Below are 22,478 nucleotides of genomic sequence, written 5' to 3'. Positions count from 1 at the left end.
TGTAAAAGAATTATATGATGATGATTATCCTCTCACTGATAAAATGCAAGTTATAACCATACTAAATAGTCTTCCTTCATCTTAGGATCACATTGTTACTTTTTTAACACATAATGAAAATGAAATAACAATGGCATCGCTTCCAGTACTTTTAGTACTTAAAGGGGAAATGATGAAAGGAGAAATAGAGATAGTGAATCATCCAATTTATTGATAACTCAAGATAAGCGTTCTACACAGAACAAGATGAAGTCAAAACAGTTTAAGAAAAAGAAATGGTTGAAAAAGAAACAAAGTAAACCATTTACTGAAAACTGTTTTAAGTGTGAGAAGAATGGGCATTACAAATCATAATGTCCTAATAAGGGATAAGCACAAGAAAGAAAGGAAATTGTGATGATAGTCTCACAAGTAATGCTAATGGAATCAGTGTCAGATTCATCGTGAGTTGACTCTGCAGCAACAAGATATATATGCAAGAACAAATATATGTTTGCCAAACCTGAAGATAAACAAACAGGAGAGCACATAGTGTATATGGACAAAACATATACTACGATATCTTGGGACAAGGTACATGTAAATTTAAATTGAATGGTTATATTATTTTACTTAGTGATGTACTATATGTGCCTAGTATTCGTAAAAATTTAGTATCAGTGTCTATACTAGATCAGAAAGGCTATATAGTTGAGTTTAAGTCTGAAACCGTTGTAATAAGTAAGGGTAATGTATTAGTGAAAGGTGTGAAAGATCATGATATGTATGTACTGAATGTTCATATTAATAAAGTATCTATTTCTGATTATTTGAATGTGTCTACTGATTTTGCATATTTTTAGCATTTAAGATTAGGCCATATAAATAAAAATAAGATGACCAGAATATGTAAAAGTGGATTAATACCACAAATAAACTCAGATAATATTGAGTAGTAAATCTTTTTCAAAAAATTGGAAATTCATAAATTTACTTGAAATTATACATTCTGATGTTTGTGGACCTTTTAGAACTAAAATCCATAGAGGAATGAAGTATTTTATTACTTTCACTGATGACTATTCAAGATATGGGTATATCTATTTACTCAAACATAAATTTGAGGCAATTGAGAAATTTAAAGAATATAAAGTAGAAGTAGAAACCCACTTAGCAGACCCATTAAAGGTTTGAATAATGATAGAGGGGGTGAAGTTGAAATTTTGGATGATTTCTGCAAATTGAATGGTATAAGACACATATATACTATGCCATATATACCTCAACAAAATGGCATTGCAGAAAGAAGAAATAGATTTCTATTGGATATGACGAGATTGATGATGGGATATGCTGATCTACCAACAAATTTTTGGAGTTAAGCATTATCGATTGCGACATATATTAAATAGAGTTAAAACCAACGCAAAACCTCTTACACCTTACGAGATATGGATGGGACATAAACCAAACTTAAGTAAATTCAAAGTGTGGGGTTGTAAGGTACAAGTGATTATCCTAAGGCCATTAAAGGATAAATTGAAAAAAGTAAAATCAGGGAATGCAGGTTTATTGAGTATATAGAAAACGGAAGTGGTTACAGATTTTATCATTCAGAAAGAGAATTGATAGAAAGTAAAGATATTATTTTCTTGAAAAATACAAACAGTTGGAATTTCATAGTGGCAAGAATCCACCTTTCTAGTTGTATTTCTTTCATATTTATACTTTCCTCTTTATTACCTATTGTATTAGGGACAATTATTATTAATGGAGTTTACAAGTTCTAAAAAAAACTCTGACATACAAATTATTCTCTTGAGCATTAGCTTCAGTAGATAAACTAGTAGTGTCATCAAAATTCTGACTTTGGGTGTGAACTTTGACATGCATATTGTTCTCTCCAACATTTACTTCAGTGGATAAACTAGTAGTGTCTTCAAAATTCCTCTTTTGTTAATGGACTCTGACACACAAATTGATCTCTCCTCATCAATAATTAGATCACAGATTAAATTATTCAAAACAAGTAAGGTTTTCTACCTTTGGGCAAGCAACATCTTCTCAGATTTTGAACAAATCATTTTCCATTATTACCCATGATATTATGAAGTTATATATTTACAATCCAAAATCCAATAAGGTTTTATACCTTTGGGCAACCAATTCATTCTCTAATATTGGTACAAATTAAGAATAATTAAGAGTTTTATAACTAACAGTCATATTCCAAGTCCAAATAATTCATACATTTATATAGCCTACCATACAATAGAATTCATAAGAAATAATAATTAAGATTTTATAACTAATAGCCATAATCCAACTCCAAATAATTCATATATTTATATGGTCTACCACATGCTAAAATTCAAAAGAAACAATACTTAAATATTTTATAACTAATAGCCATTATTCAACTGCAAATAATTCATATATTTATTAAAAAATAAAGGAGATGCTTTGAGAGAGAATTCTTTTTTATTTTTTTGATATTTTTATTTTGAAAAAATAATATTAAAATAATAATAATAAAACCAGCTGGATCCGAGTCAAAATCGGATCTGATCTGTCAACCCAATGCGTGACCCGGTTCAATACCTGGGTCGATGTGCAGGTCGGGTCTCACAGTGATCCTTTTCTTGGTTTACATTTTGGTCACAGCCGGACCCATAGTGCTGGGCCGCGACCTTTTGTTTTTCTTTTGTTATTTTCAATTCGCAAGCTGGGCCAAACTTTGCTGGCCCATAGGCCCGTATACTCTTTCCTTATTTTTGTTTTACTATTAACAGGCTGGTGTGGGCTTTTAGACCACCAACTTTGCCCAAGTTCTAATGGGTCTAAAACTCTACCCGAGACCTGTGACCTTGACCCAATTTTTTTTTCCCTTCACCATCACAATGTCGCCGCCCCAACTGAGATTTTCAACCTCCATTCCAGCACAATCATGGTCATCGCCAGCAAGGCAACCCTAGCCTCCTCTTAGAGCAGACGTGCACCTCTTTTCTCCCTTTTTTCATTCTTCTCTTTTTCCTTGCGCCACCATGGCTATTTGACTTTCAGTCCTTTGCACCACTGCTATAGAGACGTCAGTGAGAGCCTCCTCCCAACGCTAGAACACTTTTCTTCTTTTTATTTCACTTCCTTGCTGCCATGCCGCTACTATGCAGCAACTCCACTCATCCCAGATAGGAGGCGCCGATGATATGATTTATGGCCTGCTCCCTCCACCGTCATCACCTTTTTTATTTTTTTGAAAACAAAAGCCAGGTGCACAACCACCACTTGTTTGGGCCTTCCTAGCCTATCAACGATGCTTCCCATCCCAGGTCACCGACGAGGGCACTACGGCTAGCCTCACGCTACGCTCTATTGACCCATACGACGGCTCTTTCCTCATTGTTTTCACTTGAACCGAGACTCCATACATAAATGTTCTCATACCGTAACAACATAACAACATGTGGGAATTTTGACCCATACGACCACCACTTTCCTCTTTATTTTCAGAGATGAGATAAGATAAGAGATAAGTTAAGATTAAAGTTAAAAATTTAAATAAAATATTATTAGAATATATTTTTTAATATAATTTTTGTTTTGAGATTTGAAAAAGTTGAATTATTTTTTTTTATTTTGTATGGAAATTTTAGAAAGTTGTAATGATGAGATGAGAGGTTTTCAAAGTTTTCATAGTTTTGGATTTTAGTCTTGAAAGCAAACCAGACCTCCCCAACTCTACCATGTAGAGACCACATATATGATCAATACACAAATTCATAAACACATGAAGTTTATATCTGAAACACATGTAGTGCATGTAAAACTGAAACACAATTCATTAAACTAAATCTATATTATATTTTATCAAGAACATAGAATATCTAAAATCTTTCACTCTGATACCACATGTTAATTATTTTAATTGAAAAATGAAATATTAGGTTTTTTTTATTTTTTTTATGATCTAGGACGTTAAATAATAATAGTTATAAAACGTACCTGTCTCCATTATAACTTGATAGAGAATTTCACTTGACTAAGATAAAAGGATTACCCTATCAACTTTCCTCTAAGTGTCTTCTGATTGCTAGAGGTACAATTATGATGCAAGTGAGAACACTTAACTCTCTCAATGCTTAAATAGATTTTTGGCCATTATGAAATTTGTAGGTTTTGTGTTCCAATATAATTCATTAATTAAATGAAATAATTGAACAAGTATAATTCCATAGAAATATGGGTGTGTGAGATATTAGGTTTTAATAGAACTCTTGCAATTTGCACCTTGATGAGTGACTAGTCACAACATTTCCAGTTTGACCTGGTGTCTCCGCAATCTTCTTATACAAACATGTTGACTTGAAGACAATAAAGCCGTTTACATATGCCTAAGAAATTTCTTTTGAACCCATAACAAATTTCTCTCTCAAATGTGCGCAATGTCTCAGTCCCAAATGGGTCGGAGAGTTACTTCTTATCACTTCAAATTATGTTTCAACCATATAGTTATAGACTCCAAATTTTCAATGATAATCAACTACTTCAATATTATTAATCTAAATACCACAAAATCTCAAAATAAACATCGACCTTCCAAAATACCAAGTCGACAGAGCAAAACAAAGCTATTGAATAAATTTCTCCAATAACCAAAGTACCCTCTTTGTACGTAATTGACTATACTCACACAGCCTTATACATGCTTTCTAGTCTTGATTCTAGTTGAACATCCAAAACATTTGAAAATGTTGTGGAGATAAGGAATAAGTTATCAACAACTCAGTAAGCAGAGAATCTATACTAATATGTAAAGATGAGCCTTTTCATAGAGTTTAGAATGTAGAACAAAACCTTTCAGTTTCAGAATGCAGATCCAAAAAACATGTTATTAGAACATTAGATTGACATTTTAAACTGTTCATATTCAAAAAACCCTTTGGCATAACATGACTGAACGTCATCATCTAATCATATCATATCATATCAAAGACCATGTTTAACCTTTGTGGTAGGGTTGTGCTATCCTCAGTGGCAAAACCAGGCAATATCAGAATCTGAATTTTTCCCTTATTCATTCTCAGAGCCCCGAGTGTGCACACAAAAAAGACCACGCAGAAAAATCAATTTGTTTCTAAAGTGGGTGCACTCATATTAGAGATATTGGTATCAATCATATAACAGAACCAGAACCATCGGATCAAAACCATAAACAGAATCAGATACAGAATCAGAATGTCATGCCAAAGGTTTTTCAGATGCCACATCATATCAAAACAGAGTACTGAACATGTTCATATCATTTTCACAATATCAAAAACAAATTCAGAGCATTTTCATATAACCAAAACAGATTCGAAGCATCTTTATATAACAAGCACAATTTTTTAGATTTCATATTCACTATTTTTGCATGGTTCAAAAATAGAATGCTAAACTTTTAGCTCATGTTTACACCAGTCATGCCAGAAAGTATTTTCTCTTTTATATAGATTTCATGAGTAATGCAAATCACATAACTAAGATTTCACACAGTTCTTTTTCAAACAAAACATGCAAATTTTTCACAAATCAACTTCAATTCATTTTTTTTTTATGTAAAGTCTAGCATATGAACCTCTCTTACCTGGATTTTTTTATCTTTTTTTAATCTTTCCACAACTGTGCCAAACGAATATCAATTATCACATATATGAAATACTAAACGTTACTAAATTTCTAAAATGACTTACTAAAATTCTCCATTTACTTAATACATACTACAAAAATAGCTTTAATAATTATTTAGTTACCAGAAATCTAATAAATATTATCATCATTAAATATATTCTTAATTTTATCAAACATGGCAAAACAACTTAAATCCATTTCAAAAATTAACTTAATCATATTTAAAACTCATATATTTATAAACTATTATTGAAATCATAATTTAATACTACTAACATATAATGTAGTAGGAAATTATAAATTTCTTAAACAATAGTAGTTCATAAAATATACTCAATAATACTTATATTAAAAATCATTGTCAACTACTAATCATATCTAATTTAAAACTATCAAAGATTTATTTCATATAATAGGCTTAAAGTGTTTAAAATAAAAGATTAAACACTTACAATTTACCACCAAAACCTAATTGTAACATTAATACTAATTAATATAATTAAAGCCTTTAAATATTTTCTGTGAAATCCAGTTTATGGACTAATATATTTATCCAAGTAAAATTATGCCTAATTTAAAAATACTAGACACAGCCCAAATTAAAATAATAAATTAGTTTCTTAATACAATAAAATAAAGCTCTTTTAAAATCGCTAGTAAAATACCACAAACCCAATTTAAACATCAAGCTCATTTTAATAAACTCAAACCTAACCTAATTGAAAAACAAGCCCATTTAAAACTAGCTCCAACCCACAAAACCCAGTCTACTATATGAGTGTTTTGGGAAACATCATAAATGGGTATGGGCATTTTGGTAATTAGATTTACCATTGGAGATGTCAAAATTACGAGAGGGATATATATCTTCCCATTTGAGAAAAATAAATGTGAGAGAGAGAGAGAGATAAAGAAGTGAGATAAATAGAAGTAACTGGGGAGAAGTGAGGCTCAGTGAGAGGAAGAGAGAGTGGTCATGGAGACAGAGCAAACCGTTGAAAGACATGAGGCACACAGAGTAAGGGAAAATAAGGGAAACGTGCGAAATTGACTGAGGGGAAAGGGGAAGAGAGGCATTGGCGCATGGGAAGCTTGAGTGGGGGTGACTGAACTTTAAGGGCTAAATTTGCCTAATGGCTTAAATAGGAGTTGGCTTAAACGGGCTTGGCCTCATGGGCTAGGTGCCACAACGTGTCCATGTACTCATCTTCACCATCATCGTAAATCGTAAATTCAATGAACGGTCCTCTACCAGCTCGTCATCCGAACAAGTCTCACTTTCTTGACAAAGGAGGCCAGAGATGGAATCATCATCCATTTTTAACTATCTCATTTCCTCTCTCTCTCTGTATCTCTCTCTCTCTCTCTACATCAAACAAAAAACTTAACGGAGAATTCTCTGTTGTCTTTTTTGGGGCTGGGTGTGGTCGAGAGAGAGCATTTATAAATTGTCTTGAGGAAGACTATAATGCTTGACTGAATGCTTTTGTTTTCAGGGTATGAACTGTTCAGGGGAACAATTGGTTATACACGAGTACTTGGAGCATGCAGACATGGTCCAATGGGAAGAGTTTTTGTCATTGAGTGTGCTACATGTTCAGTTTAGTATTTGTTTTGCATGAAAAAAATTATTATTGTTAATTTATTATGTTCTAATTGTATTGTGAAATTGTTATGATGTAAATTGTGAAAAGCTGAGCGAACTAAAATTTAGATTAGAGTTTTAGACTTGTGATGTTTGCCATGTTGCAAACTAACTGCTGTATAAATATGTTATGTGGTTTTCTTTTTTTTTTCTTTTTTTTTCTTATGTTTTGTAATTATTTATGTATTTCAAATGTTAGATGGATTTTTTGTCAACTTCAATTGATGTTTGATTCAAACGATCTAACTATTAACTTAGAAGATGATTTGAGAGATATCTAAACATTAGGACTAGTACTTGTCCACTTCTTAAGATACAGACGGGGAAGAATCCATTAGTTGTTTGGCACCGTTTTGCGAAGATGGATGGTTGTCATGTAGATGACCCTAAGGCTAATTGTAATTATTGTGATAAGATGTACGCTTGCCACTCAAAGAAAAACCTCAACCATGCAAAATCATTTTTCGTCATATCCCAAAAATTCTCATAAATGCGAGCCTTTGGATAGGTATAAAAAAATATTGGTGGGTAAGGCAACACTCGAGGAGGGGGCTGGAGATAGTGATGATAATAGAATGAGGAATCTTGTAACCCATAAATATAGTGAAGAGCTGTGAGATTGTTAATTGCAGGCATCACAATTACATATGAGTTGCATTTAGAATCGTTGAAAGACAAGGATTTAAGAAGTTGTGTTGGTCTCTTGAATCTCAAATTAAAGTGCCACATCGCATCACACTTGCAAGAGATTTTATGAAGTCTTTTGCATTAGAAAAGGGAAAGCTCAAAAAATTGTTTAAAGATGGTGGTATAAGTATTTCATTGACTATTAATACAAAGAAATCAATACAAAATCTAATTATAGTGATTGGAAATTGCAAAAAAAATCCTTAGTTTTGATTTAATCCCTACCCATCAAGGAGATACCATTAGGAGGTATGTTAGGATGATTATTGTAACTATTGATATTAGCTTAAATGATACTGCAATTACATATTTTAGGTAGTTTTTTATAGGGAATGTGTTGGGGGAAAGTATAAGGACTTGAGATGTTGAACTCGTATTTTAAACCTTTTGTGAATGAGAGTTTGGATGAGTGTAATGAAACCATCACAATGTTTAGAGATATGGTTAGATATATGCACTCCTCCCTTATAAGATTAGATAAGTTTAAGAGATATGCAGAAAAAGAGAAAATTGATTGTAAGAAAATGTTGTCTTTTGATGTACCAATTCGCTGGAACTCAACTTACACAATGTTAGAGGCGACTGAGAAGTTTGATAAGGCTTTAGGTTGAATAGAGAGTGGGAATTACAATTTCCTCTTACTTTGGTAATGGACACATGGGGCCTCCTAAAGCTGGGGAGTGGGAGACAATATAGGTGCTTGTAAATTTTTAGAAATGTTAAATGATGCCACTATGAGATTTTCTGCATCTTTATATGTAAATGCCAATACCAATTTTCTAGAGATTTATAAACTCCAAAAAGAGTTGATTAGGCTGAACCAAAGTGATAATAATTGTTTGATGAGTATAACCACAAGCATGAGAATGAAAATCATTAGATGGGATGAACTTGTTGATATTGATTGTAGTTGTGCTTGATCTAAGTAGCAAGTTAGGGCTTCTTAGTTTCCACTTGTAGAAAATCATGATGAGACTCACGCTGTATAGTTGGTGTCGAGTGTGAGACAGTTATTTATCAAATGGTTGTGAGGCACTCAACCCATCTTTTGGCTTGCTGATTTGTTGGAAAATTAATAAGCATTACTATCCTATACTTTCAAAGATTGCACGAGACTTGTTGGCCATGCCTATTTCCACGATAGCATCCGAGTCAACATATAGTGTGAGAAGTCTTGTACTTAATCATTTTCGGAGTTCGTTGGCTCCAAGAACCGTTGAGGCTCTTAATTGAGCTCACAATTGGTTGAAACATCCGTCAACACATAATGATATTTTAGTGTCCATAGATGATGTGGTGTGCTTCTTGGTAGAATCGAGTAATGTTTTGATAATTCAACTTTCATTTGTTTTGATAATTTATTCTTAGTATTTTTAATCATCCAAATTCACTAATATTTCATGTTTTATTCTTATTTATGTTTCTATATAGAGTTGGGCGCACAATTACACATCACAACTATTGAAAATTGAATGCTGAAGTAGAAAGAGTGAAGAATCAAGATGACAAGAACCATTGCCATTTTATTTATCTTATGGTTTTTTAATTTCATTGTTACTTAGGAAAATTTGTTTTTATTTATAATGTGTATTAAATATTTAGTGGAGTTGTTTTTATTTTTTAGTTATCTAGTATATGGATATGTACTTACTAGTTACTATTTTACTATTTCTAATTTGTTTTTTTTTTAACCTAACATTATAAATGATATTAAAATTAAAATGAAACTCGAATATTACAAATGGGCTTTAAAATCCCACTGCATAAAATTAGGATTTTTAAAACAAAGAAACTGCCCAAAATAATCTGGACATAGGGTAAACAAAAATCCTAAAATAGGCCCAAACCAACCTCCAAACCGCTAAATCAGCTGAAAACCGACCGAAACTAGTCCAGCTAGTTTTCCCCTCTCTATGGCCAGTTTGGTCGATTTTGGAGGTGTAATGTTTCTGGTCGGTCAGTTTCCATTTTCGACCAAAATCGAACCAACTAGTTTGATTTTCACCCCTAGTAAGGACGACAATATATGATATGACCTGTGAGCCCAACACAAGTACGACACGAAATTAGCAGGTTTACGTTTGATATAAATGGATTCGGGTCAAAGCAGGTTGACTCGTTAAGACACAAATAATAAACAAATCAATACGCAATAACTCGTTTAAGTTTTATTTCGAAATTATAATTTTATTATGGTTGGATTGTATTATTGGTATTTTTCAATATGCTTATATTTTTATTGTTGGGATTGTAGTTTTGGACCTATGCTCATATTTGTTATTATTGGGCTTTTATCCTTTTTTTTTTAGAAAGAGTCGAGACCACAATGTCCAGAGTGGCCTCTTCCCAATATTATTACTAAAACCCTCACTTAAGACAGATGAATACCTTCAAAACAAACCAACCATCCAAAAACAATTAAACAAAAAACAACCATGAACTCCTGTACAATCTGCCAGCGGTGGCAACCAAACATAATAAAGAAGAACAAGCCAATTACATGTAAACCAACCCAGTCACGGTAAATGCAAACGTAAACCCCCCAATTATTCCCTAATACTTGGGAGTCCCAAATAGTCCATTCTTAGCAATCCCCTCACTGGACAAGGCAAGTCATTTGAATTCCTATATGTACAATTAATACCATCCTCCCCCAATCTTGCCAAAAAGTCTGTCACTTTATTTCTTTCACGAAACTGATGAGATACATCGTATTCAAAAATCTGTATGACTTCCATGAGGTCCTCCCAATAGTCCCATAAATACCACATTGTACAAAAACATTTTTCCAACCATTGCACTACTAACAGAGAGTCACATTTTATATGCACCTTTTGTAAACCAAGCTCCCTACAAATTCTCAAACCATGAATTAAAGCACGAAGCTCTGCTTCATTGTTGGTACCATTGGAAAATTTTACTATAAAAGCCTCAAGTAATTTCCCTTCATCATTATGAACCACACCACCTCGTCCACAACTCCCTGGATTACCCCTACAAGCACCATTTACATTCAATTTAACCCATCCTGCTCTTGGCTTATGCCAAAAAAATTAATTTTGGGCGCTGCCAACTGGCATGAATTATAGGAATGCCAAGTTCCTTCAGAATCTCCCCATCCAGCCTTGATGCCGAACCAGCCCTTTTCATTTTTGCAGAAATTAAACTCAGCCATTTCTTGATAGATATCCACACATTCTCAATTGATTCTTTTTTCCCTTCCATTCTAGCCAAACATCTCCATCTCCAAAGTTTCCATGAGATCAAAATAGGCAACAAACCTATTATGACCCCCTTTTGGCTAGTCTTCCTCGCACATCTAAACCAAAAAATAATCCATTGCCACCAGTTTAATGATTCTAAATAATTTACTCCCAACTCAAGGGATTCCTTCTTCCATAAAGCATTAGCCATATCACCTGTGTTCAACACATGTTCCTTATCTTCAAACGCACCCATCTGACAGCAACTACATCTTGATACTAAAAGAACACCAACTTCTTGAATCTGTGCATCTACAGGCAAGCAATTAAATTTTTCTTTCCACATGAAAATTGAAGCTTTTTTCAGTAGAAGATTATGCCAAACCCACTCCATTCCTTCCAGTTTCGGCCCTTTCAATCTAATCAATTCCCATGCTGAGGCCGTAGAAAAATGTCCATCAATGGATGGCTTCCAAACCCACATGTCTTCACCTCGACGACCACAAGGGATAGTGGCTCTTATCTCATCAACCATAGCATGTCTTACTAAATTTTCTAACAACTGCACATCCCAGGTATTATCCACCCAAACCTCTTTAAGGAATAATTTTGGATTTAACACATCGTCAACCGAAACAGCCAAAGGACCATTCGACAACCATTTGTCAAACCAAAAGGAAATATTTCCTTCTCTAACCTTAATAATCAAATTATCCAATACTTCCGGGAATACTTTGGACATGGACTTCCACAATCTGGAATCCGTACCCCTGCTCCAAGCTCCCATAAACTAATCTCTTCTAAAATATTTTGCCTTAAAAAACTTTGTCCATAAATTCTCTATAGACAAAATTCTCCAAGCTAATTTCATGTGCAAGGATTTTTGGATATCTTCAAAACTTCTAACACCAATCCCTCCCAGCACCATGTTCTCTTATAATCCCCCTAAAAGAATCCCGATAAAATAGAATTCAGCTTTCCCAACAAAATCTTTGGCACATCCAAAACAGCTAACAAATGAGTTGGCAAACTACACAAAACATTTATTATTGGGCTTGCAATATTGATTTTATTGTATGTTAAAATCTGAAACATATTGATATTTTTTTAATATGTAGTTTTATTATTTTTTTGGAGATACTGTGGTTACTAATAAATATAAATTTTAATTTTAATGTGAAATTGTGTTAATCAAGTCAAATGGGTCATGCGGGTTAGTTTAACCCATTTAAGTGAAACAAATAAAAATGAGTCGTGTCGTGTCGTGTTGACCAATTTTTAATTAATTATTAAATTGATCAAAAAGGATAAATTGACACAACCGATTATTTAAATGAATCGTATTAAGATTTGAAAATCTAATCCATTTAATTTAACAAATCGTGTTCAACTTGACATTACATTGTCTGTGAACATAAATTGCAAGCGATATTAAATCATATAATAATATTTCAGAAATAGCGGCATTGTGACACGTGCACCGAAGTGAATATGAAGAGAAATCATACTTTTTTTGTTTTTTGAAGAAAACATATCCTGTATTGAGAATAATTAAACTAAAGTTTGGATACAATGTGGGACAAAATCAAAAGTAGTATAACCACTGATGCTAAGAGCATCCTTACTTAAGGCATGAGCAACAGAATTGTTTGCTCTTACAATGTGCCTTGGTAACCAAAAAGCAAAGGAGTTGAGGGTTGATCTTGTGTCTGCTATCAGCTGGCCTTTGTAGGTGAAGGTGTCTGTAGAAGAGTAAGTCCTAAAACAACCTGCAAAGAGTCCCCTTCCATGATGATGTCTCGATAGCCAATGGACTTGCAAAATAAGGATGCCCGAAGTGTAGCATAAGCTTCTGCTATTAAAGGATCAGGGAACAAATCATGTTGCATTCTAAGGGTGGCTGACACTTTTCCTTCCCAATCTCTAATAACTGCACCTAGGATTGTTCTCCAACCCGACCCAACCCGAAAATAGGCCTGTTCCATTTGGTCGTTACCCATTTAACCGATTACCCGATTCGACAGTAGTTTCGGTATTCCGACCCGACTTTTTTTTTTTTTTAATCTATATGTAATATGTATACTGGAAATTTTTGATTACCCACTCTATACAAAAAATAAATAAATAAATTGAAATGGTCTACTCCAATGCTCTTTTGTTATTTTGTACAAAATGTTGTGATCATGCACTAATTTGCAGAATCTATTAAATAACATTCAAACATTCCATCGAGGAATTTAATGATGGACTAGAAAAGGCTCAACACTTCAAAATTCTTCTATACATTTGAAGTGTAAGTTATTCAACGTTTCAATTTTTATTGCACAGGATTTTTTTATGTAGTTTAATGGTCCTACCGTTCTTGATTGACACGGTTTCTTGACAATCTTCTTCCTCAAACGTATTGACTGGGAGAAAATAGAGTCATTTTTTACTGTATTCCAATATGCCTATAAAATTATAAGTAGAGCTCACTCACCATTAATTCTGAATCCAAACACCAAGCCAGCAAAGCACAACGATGGCTCGAATGTTGCAGACTCCATTAGCCTTGTTCTGCCTTTTGTTCATTGCTCTGTTCACCGGCTTATTTGGCAACGGCCAGACCCCACAGATGAACCTTGCCGGCCATTGTGACCCAAGCACAAATGGGTGCACTGGCTTGAGCATCGACATCACAGCTTGCCAAAAACAGGGTATCAAGGTGATGCTTTCTATTGGGAGTGGTATTGGTAACTACTCTCTTTCCTCAACCAGTGAAGCCAGGCAAGTATTGCTTTTCCCTTTACTTCGCATTGGCATTGCAGTGTTTGACACGTTAACCTTATTCCCCTTGCTTATATTTGAATTTAAACTTGGAAAGCAAAAAAATAAAAATTCCGGATGTCACTCGTAGTCTCGTATACACCCCATTTGGATTGATGAGTTAAATAAAATAGTATTAGAATATTATTTTTTAATATTATTATTATTTTGAGATTTGAAAATTTTAATTTTTTATTATATTTTTTGTAAAATTATTTAAAAAAATTATAATGATGAGATGAGATAAATTTTCAATCAGACCGGGGCGTAATGTTGTACAATGTAAATAGATGTTTTAACAAACTTTCTGCATGTAAATCTTAGTGCTAGTTCACTGACTGTTGACTCTCATGCATATCAAGCGAACTTATTGTTTAACATTCACTCTAGTGGATGTTGAGCGAGTGTTGAGCAAACCTTGTATATTAGACTCCGGAAGATTGCGGGTCTCTCGGGAGACTAGCAAACTGAATGTGTCTTAAATTACCTATCCAAATTTGATTAAAACTCTCCCAAAACCAATTAATGCTCAATTGAATTAAGATTTGTCATCTGAATATGCCAACACAACAGTTTTTACATTATGAAATGTTTTAATGTAAGGGAATATGCTTTGATGGTCCTCTTAACCGAGTGAAAGATAAGGAAAAAAAAAAACTACTCTGATACTGGGCAGGAGTGTTGCAATCTACTTGTGGAACAACTTTCTTGGTGGCCTATCAGACTCTCGTCCATTAGGTGATGCAGTTCTAGATGGCATTGACTTTGCTATTGGAGGAGGCTCGACCCAACACTGGGATGACCTCGCAAAGGCCTTATCAGGATTTAGTCAACCGAAGAAGATCTACTTAGCAGCAGCACCGCAATGTCCATTCCCAGACACTTGGTTAAAAGCAGCACTAAACACTGGCCTATTTGACTATGTTTGGGTCCAATTCTACAACAACCCTCTCGGTGAATACAATCATGGCAATGCAGACAACTTTAAGAGTTCTTGGAATCAATGGAACACTACTCAAGCTGGAAAAATATTTCTGGGTTTGGCTGCTGCACCGGAGGCTGCTGGGAGTGGCTATATCCCTCCCGATGTTCTTACTAATGAAGTTTTACCTTCTATTAAAAATTCTTCAAAATATGGAGGTGTTATGCTTTGGTCTAGGATTATGACAAGGGCTATAGCAATGCTATTAAACACAGTGTTACTGGAAATTTGAGGCCACATTACATTAGTTTTAGTGATATGGTTTGTAAAGTATAAACCGTGATTAGTTGGAAGACATCAATTGTATTTTTCCTCGTCAATAGTAGGACAAATGCACTTTGAAAATTGGGTTGAAGAAATAAAAATAATTTCTTTGAAATACTATTTCAAAGTCAGTGAAACAATTTCATGGGGTACTCGGGCAAATCGTGTTCAAGTCTCGTTTATTTTCACAACACATTTCATTTCATTTCATTTCATCTAATTTAATCATTATAATTTTTTTAAATTTTCACACAAAATAAAATAAACAATTCAATTTTTTCAAATCTCAAAAAAATAATAATATTAAAAATATATATATAATAATTATATTTTATTCAATTAGACTTCTAGATAAAAGGCTTTCCTATCGCATATTTTAAACTGTTCAGCTACAATTTTGTGGACTGAGAAAATCTTTGGTTAGAATTCTAAAAACATATTTCACATCTCTACCTTGAAGTCCGTATGAAGTTATAAACATTGCCGATAACTTTGGTTAGAATTCCAAATAGAAAGTATAATTCTCACTATCGTAATTAGAATATTGGGCAATTCCCAAAACAATTGTCTAATAAATCGTCTTTAAAAAATATTCAATGAATAAATTGAATAAATTTGTGTCACATAAGCAATGTTATTCTAGAAAGTCTAAAATTAAATCAACTGCTCATTTTAATCCTAGCCTGCCTGCTTATGTTCATCATCCACACTTAGGTGGTTAAAAACATAAACTAAAATGAGTCAAATACTGGGTAAGAAATCTATAACAACGTAAACGTAATAAATATAAGAATTTTCATGATATTGAGAGCTTAAATCATGACTATTCATGTTGATGCTATTCATGACTGATTTATTTGAATTAATTAACTGATATGATTTAACTGACTGATCTGACTTAATTAACTGGCCAACACACTTAACCGTAAGGTTGTGCAACGGCCCCACGTTCCACTGCAGCAAGGGGAGTCGTGATAGTATTCTTGCAAACTATGTGGACCACACTTGAGTCTGTGGCTTGCACATCCACCTTGAAACTATATTGATATCATGCATTTGAATGGTCATAAACTGAAATGATCTTATATTGCACTTAAATTTAAGATAGCTTACGCATTTTGTGCTACGTGACATGTATGATATACATCCTAATATAAATAATTGTAAATTTCTGAATCTAAATATGATGTTGAATGACATGATCATGTGTTGTGCTTGGTGACATACTTGCATATGACATGAGTAGTACAAAAAAAAAATGGCTATCAAAGAACTGACTCTAATAATAATTTATAAAAGCTCAACTGTAATTATCCTAATTTGTGATCAAATAACTTACCTCGTATAAAAAATTCTAAAATCTCACTTTGTTGATTGTTACCTATATGGAATTCCATATGTCAATAATTTCCTTAAAAAAAAAATTTCGTGAGATTCTACTTAATTAAATTGATATCATAGAGAATAATTTAATAGGAATTATTTAATAATTATTTTGATATATGCTAAAATTTGAAAATAATAATATGATTCAAAAGTCACAACATATTCCTTTATTTTCCAATTAATAATATAGCATAATAATTTTATCAAAATCCAATAAAATAAACATTGCGAATTCATTCTTTAATTAAACTTGATTATACTTAACATTCAAATCCTTGTAATTTAGTATCGTAATCAAATCATAAATGAAAACTTAATATAATTTAAACTGTATACAAGGTATGAGTGTCCACTATATGCAACAAGTACCAAATTAAAACCAAGTCAATATATTACATCTGTAAGTAAAAATAGGCCGACGTAAAGAACCCATTTTAAAAATATTTTGCCATGCCCACACAAAAGTTAAAAACGTCCAACTTCAAAGATTTTAGAAGACTTTTTACAAAAGCTTAAAAGTGGAGTCAAAAAGGTTGGAGGGCATTATTTTGAAATAATCAAAAAGCTAGCAGGACTTATGGTTCATAAACGACAAAAGCTCAAATGGTAGTTTTGTAATTAACTAAAAAGCATGAAAGGCTTTATGAAAAAACAGAACTAAGATAGAAATGGTGATACACGTCAAAACCAAAAGGGCAAAAACAATATTACACAAATAATGAGGATTCCGCTTCTAAAGACTTTTTATGCAAGTTAAAATATATTGTGTGAATGTTAGTTTGGTGATATACAAAGAGGTGCAGGGCTTTATTGGACAAAGATGAAATGAAAGTAAAGGAGATCCGACACAAATGCACGAAAACATAAAGAGACAAACACTGGAGAAGAAATGCATTGTGGGAATTAGTGAGGTGCTCAGGCTTACCATGAGAGAAAGCAGAAGCCATGCGACGACGAATTTGGGTGGCTAGACAGATATCAACGATGACAAAGCTTCGGAAGCAGAGAAATATTGTTAGACCAAAGAAAATGATGGTGAAGGAAAATAGAGATATCGGCGTGGTCTTACCGAGAGGACGCCGGAGTGTAACAGTGGTGGCTAGTGGCTGGAGATCAACAACAACATAAACTCTAAGAGATATGTGGGATCTCTGCCATTAGCTCAAGAAGGAAAGGGTCAAGATGAAAGATCAATATGTACTATAAGATTAAAACAAATTTTGTAGAGGGGGCTAAGATAATTTTTAGAGAAGGGGTCAATACAAGATGAGATTAATATCATGCTATTAAATCATAAAAAATTAACATGTATTATTTTTTTTCCAAACTTTTGGGGGCGCCATGGCCCCCTGCCCCTTCACAGTTCTACCACTGCAAATATGATATACTGATTTGAACTTTCACTCTACACTTTACCTTATTAATTAAATACTTCATGTATTGGATCCACTTATTAAAAAAGAGTTTGATTCACACATGGAAGGTAGTATTAAGATATAATAACAATAATAAAATCTATAATTCTTTTTTACGAAATAAATGCTAAGTTCATATTATTAAATATGAGATCTCTTGCCAAGTTATATTTTTTGAAAATTATGTGACACTCCTAACCCTTGGGAAGGGGATGTTACAATTTGGTATTAGAGCCAGTCAAGAAATTCTGAAGACTTTTAAAAAAAAAAAACTTTTAGAAATAATTTTGAAGTCGGGTTACCTAGGATGCTCCTGGCCTACTCGAGAGTAATTGAGATTTCTCTTATTAGTTAGAACCATAAATGTAGTTTTTATTGCCATTATTTTACATTCTTATCAAATACTAGTTAATTGTTATTAGGACATCTTGACGTATATCATGGCCCTCGGCACTAGAAATCACCCAAATCGAGAGGGACCTTCTAGATCTAGCTAGAATGATAACCCAAACCCTTTCATCACAACTGCAACCCAATTCTTCCAATCAATGGCTAGTGGCCAATTTAAAACATCTAGAGCTCCATAGGTCGTTTGTACCTTGGAACAATTTGCCCGCTACCACCCTTACTTTCGACGGCATATTGAATTCCATGGATACTGAAAGCTGGATTGAACATATGGAGCAGATTTTCAAAGCGCTCTACTGCATGGATGATCAGAATGTGAAATATGCCACTTACCACTTGATTGACATGGCAAACCAATGGTGGAAGTCGACACAATCATTGATTCAATTGGAGTTAGGGGAAGCACTTCTAGATCACTTTTTCCTAGAGACCCTTCAAGAATCGATAGCTCATCAATTTATGGACCTCACTCAAGGAACAATGATGGTAGCATAGTATGCTACGAGATTCATGGAGCTGTCATGTTTCGCCAGTTACTTAATTTCATATAAGGAAAAGAAAGCTGAAAAGTTCGAGCGCGGACTAGATCATAGGATTCAAGAACGTGTACATGGTCTCAGGATTTGAAGTTTCATGGAGACAATCACCCGAGCTACCATTACTGAAGAAGACCTCCAATAGTACAATGACTACAACAATCAGAGGAAGCGCCAGCAACAACAATAACAACTCCAATTAGCGTCGCATAAGGACAAGAGACCTCACAACGAGAACCATCAAGGGCAACCACCAGCAGGACAAACTTACCCCACGTGCCCAACATGTGGGAAAAGACATATGGGAAAGTGTATGTATGGCCTGAACGTGTGTTTCAAGTGTGGGAAGTCGAACCATCTAGCTCGGGACTACCCAATAAAGAGAACTAGGGAACCAAGAAAGAGCAGAGGGCAACTACGACAAGAGTATATTCCCTCACTATTGATGATGTGCGGCATCGAACATTGTAGTCACAGGCACCTTTCCTTATCCTAAGTTTAGATATGTATATAGTATGATGAATAAATCATATGATCTTGATAGCTCTAAGTCATTATGACATTCATATAGGTACATTATCATTATTTTCATGTCATGCCTCAATTTTATTTGATTCTGGTGCCACTCATTCTTTCATTTCCAATCACTATGCACCTTTGACTGAGAAGATATCTGAGCCACTAGAACCTAGTATGTCTATTTCTACACCCTCAAGAAAGTATATCATTTGCAATTATGTTCTAATCGGGTGTCCAATAGAGATTCAAGGGAGAAATCTACCTGCAGACTTAATCGTATTTAATATGTCCGGATTTGACGTGATTTTGGGAATGGACTGATTGTCCAAGAATCGTGCCTGTGTAGATTGTTTTAATAAGAGAGTAGTCTTTAAATCCACAGATGGAGAGGAGTTTAGTTACCAGTCATCATGGGAAAGTTCCCCATGTAATCTCAGCAATGCAGGCCACCCGATTATTGAGATAAGGGTGCATGGGATTTCTAGCGAGTTTGGCTTACCACTAGTTGATGGGCTAAAGGTTGGGGACATAAAAGTAGTTAGAGAATTTAGAGACATGTTTCCCGATGATCTTCCAGGATTACCACAAGATAGGGAAGTGTAGTTTGATCTCACTCCAAGAACAGGTGCCTATATCTAAAGCACCTTACCGAATGGCTCTAATTGAATTAAGGTAGCTCAAGGATCAGTTATAGGAGTAACCAGAAAAAGGTTTCATACGCCCCAGTTTACCTTGTGGGGTGCTCCAGTACTTTTCGTGAAGAAGAATGATGAGTCTATGCGATTATATATTGACTACAGGGAGTTAAATAAGGTAACTATCAAGAACAGATACTCTCTACCACGAATAGATAACTTATTTGATCAACTTTAGGAAGCATAAGTCTTTTCCAAGATAGATTTATGATTCAGATACCATCAGTTGAAGGTTAAGGAGACAGATGTGCAGAAGACGATTTTCTGGACACAGTATGGACATTATGAATTCCTTATTATGCCCTTTGGTTTAACTAATGTCCCCGCAGCTTTCATGGATCTTATGAATAGGGTATTTAAGGATTATTTAGATCAATTTATGATAGTATTTATCGATGATATTCACATTTATTTTAGGAGTAGCAAAGAGCATAAGGAGCATTTGAGGATTGCCCTTGAGACACTAAGAGAAAAAAAGTTGTATGCAAAATTTAAGAAATGCAAGTTTTAGTTACAAGAGATCACCTTTTTGAGATTTGTGGTGTCAACAAAAGGAATTTCAGTAGACCCGGCAAAGGTTGAGGCTGTGGTAAAATGGGCCAAGCCTAGTAATGTTAATGAGGTATGAAGTTTCTTAAGCCTTGCTGGTTACTACAGAAGATTTGTAGAAGGGTTTTTTAGTATTGCAGCTCTGATGACAAAGTTGAAAAGAAATGATGAGAAATTCTTATGGACAGATGAGTGTGAGGAGAGCTTCCAAGAATTGAAGAAAAGACTAGTGATGGCACTAGTTCTTACAGTTCCCTCGGGTGATGGAGGATTTGTTATATATAGCGATGCTTCACTGAAATATTACTTTGCATAGACTGACCATAAGAGCTTGAAATATTGCTTCGCATAGAAAAAGATGAATATGAGACAACATAGGTGGTTGGAACTTCTAAAGGACTATGATTGCAGTATTAATTATTATCATGGCAAAGCAAACGTTGTAGCAGATGCACTTAGTCGAAAGTCATCCTCTGATACCTTGCCTACCATGTATACTCCCTAGAAGCATATACTACTAAACATGGAGCTAGCAGGCATTGGGTAATCCAGGACACTCAATTGCAGTATTAAATAGTTTGACCTTAGGCTCAACATTGATAGATCAAATTAAAGTCGCACAAACTAGTGATACAAAATTGATGAGGATTAAAAGAGAAGTATCAGAAGGTAATAGACCTGATGAGGATTAAGAAGAAATATCAAAAGGTAAGAGACTTGATTATCTAGTATCAGATGATGGCACCCTGATAATTAGGGGAAGATTATGTGTACCCAATGATAGAGTAATCAAAGATTTGATTTTGAGAGAAGCCCATTGTTTATTGTACATAGTTCATTTGGCGTGCACCAAGATGTATCGGGATTTAAAACAACTCTTTTGGTGGAATGGGATGAAGCAAGAGATAGTGACTTATTTAGCACAGTGTCTAACATGTCAAAAAGTCAAAGTAAAGCATCAGAGAGCCTCAGGTATACTTCAGCCACTCCCTATACCAGTGTGGACTTGGGATGAGATCAGGATGGACTTTGTTTCCAAGTTTCCAAAGGCGCTAGAAAGTCAGGATGCAGCATAGATGATTGTTGATCGACTCTCAAAATTAGCACATCATATTATTATTATTTTCATTATTTTAAAGTATTTATCTGTTTATTTATTTCAGTTGTTTCATAAACATTTTATCAATTATTAATTACGAATTAAGAGTTTGTCAAAATTTTTACTTCTTTGTGTTTTAAAACGTGCTTAATTCAAACTACACTTCCACCATGACTCAAAATGCTAAGACCACTTCCTCCACACATATCCCACTAATCTCTTGACCATATCGAGTCCCCCTCTCACCGAAAATTCTTAGAATCACTCTGGCCTAAACACGTCAAACTATGATCTCCATCTATATATTTTTCCCACTGTGCTTCTTCACCACCCCATTTGAAGGAGACCCCAGCCGTGACTAGCGTAGATCAACATCCAACATCGTTGCTTCCCATCTCTTTCGTGGTAAGTTCTCGTTGGTTTACAAAATTCCTCCTCCAAATTCCTTATCTATAACCACCATCAAGACTAAATGTATCTTTATTCTTTTCTTATCTCGGTATTTTGCCACAAATAGAGGCCTCTCATAGTGTTTACGTCGCCGTCGATCTTCACCAAACCCACTACCGCACGTTGTCCCTCTATGAGCTGAACTGTCAAACACACTATCTTCCGTTTTGACCCTCTCTTTCTCAA

At 34.2% G+C, this 22,478-nt stretch overlaps 1 pseudogene; it reads left to right on the top strand.

The window, feature by feature from the left end:
* Positions 1–13,705: 13,705 nt before the first annotated feature.
* Positions 13,706–15,247, top strand: LOC109004151 (annotated as a pseudogene).
* The last annotated feature ends 7,231 nt before the right edge of the window (positions 15,248–22,478 follow it).

The sequence above is a fragment of the Juglans regia genome, chromosome 7, assembly GCF_001411555.2.
Source record: "Juglans regia cultivar Chandler chromosome 7, Walnut 2.0, whole genome shotgun sequence".
NCBI classification, from domain to species: domain Eukaryota; kingdom Viridiplantae; phylum Streptophyta; class Magnoliopsida; order Fagales; family Juglandaceae; genus Juglans; species Juglans regia.
This window is presented reverse-complemented; position numbering and strand designations above follow the sequence as displayed.